The sequence below is a fragment of the Canis lupus genome, chromosome 25, assembly GCF_048164855.1.
Source record: "Canis lupus baileyi chromosome 25, mCanLup2.hap1, whole genome shotgun sequence".
NCBI lineage: Eukaryota > Metazoa > Chordata > Mammalia > Carnivora > Canidae > Canis > Canis lupus.
Genome location: NC_132862.1, coordinates 20,786,945 through 20,788,300, shown reverse-complemented (window position 1 = coordinate 20,788,300; position 1,356 = coordinate 20,786,945).

Sequence of the window (1,356 nt, the reverse complement as noted above, 5' to 3'; positions counted from 1 at the left end):
AATCCTTACATTACTTGGATATTTTTCTATCAGTCATTTACTGTTTGGGGAGCTCAGTACATGAACATCTCTTTTAGGCAGGGAGAATCACAAGGAAGAAATAAGGAATGGAGGGCTCTGATGCATTACATGGAAGCTGAAAGTAAATGAGTCTTTCTGGTTAGTAGTTAATTCTGGTTACGTCAGTATAGTTACTGTATCTACAGAGGGGCCATGAGTTAAAGGAAGGAGAATGAGTGTCCAGAGGCAGCAGATGCCAGCAGCACAGCTGTGACTCTCCAGCAGGTCAGTGCCAGTAGAACATCCAATGCAGATGATTCTTAACAGCATTTCGGCTGTGCTTTGTCCACTTCCATTCCTGCCCAAGACTGTCTTTTCAGCTTTCTTGCCTAATGTGTGACCTTTAACACTTCCAAGAATTAGTTTTCTCCTTAACTGGATTAGATTTATTCTCTTTGTTTGCAGCCAAGAACTCTGAACTATTATTTGAAAGTAGAGAAAATCAAAGGGAAAACTTACATTCTAACTTGTTTCTGAGAAAGGAAAGATTCGTTCTGTGGGAGAAAGCTTTGGAAAGAATTGTATTTCTAGTAGCAAAGCAGGTTTACAAAGATTCAAACGTCATATGTAAAAGAAAAAAAAAGAAAATTCAAAAATAATAATTGTATAAATGTGAGTAATTTTAAAAAAGCAGGAGAGATATATAAAAGCATGACTGTGATAAAATGCTCTCTGATGTAGAAGAGTGGGTAAGAGAATGAAAAGAAAGGAATCTGTCCCACACAAATGTGTCTGTAAGAAGAATGTAGGTATTATGTTCCCCTCCAGGACTCCATCTTCAGGGCCAATGTACTCCTTTCCAAGCTGCTGGGAATATTAGCTATTGCTGGCTCACAGGTGCATCCCTCATTTGAAATTGCTTTAGGCTGCAGGGGGCTGACCTGACCTCAGTTGACAGCTCTCCCAGATGTGGCTTATGCAGGAATAAAAAAAGGCAAAAAAAATAAATAAATAAAGCCTTTTCCTAATTTGGGATAATTATAGTGCAGTCTATAAAAATCTGAGGCCTCATTCATGACCACTTCTCCCACTGCCCAATCCTGCCTTCCTCATTCCTTACAGGTTTATCTCCTGAGATCACTCTTCAGCAATTTCCTGTAGGAAACTCCTCAGAAACTATTTCTAGGGAATCCAATGTAAAGCAGAGATTAAAGTATAGAATAAACATAAGTTTATGAATATTCTTTATTTTTAAAAATATTTTACTTATGTGTTTATTTAGAGACACAGCATGAGTGGGAGGAGGAGCAGAGAGGGAGAGAGAGAATCTCAAGCAGACTCTGCTCTGAGTTGTGG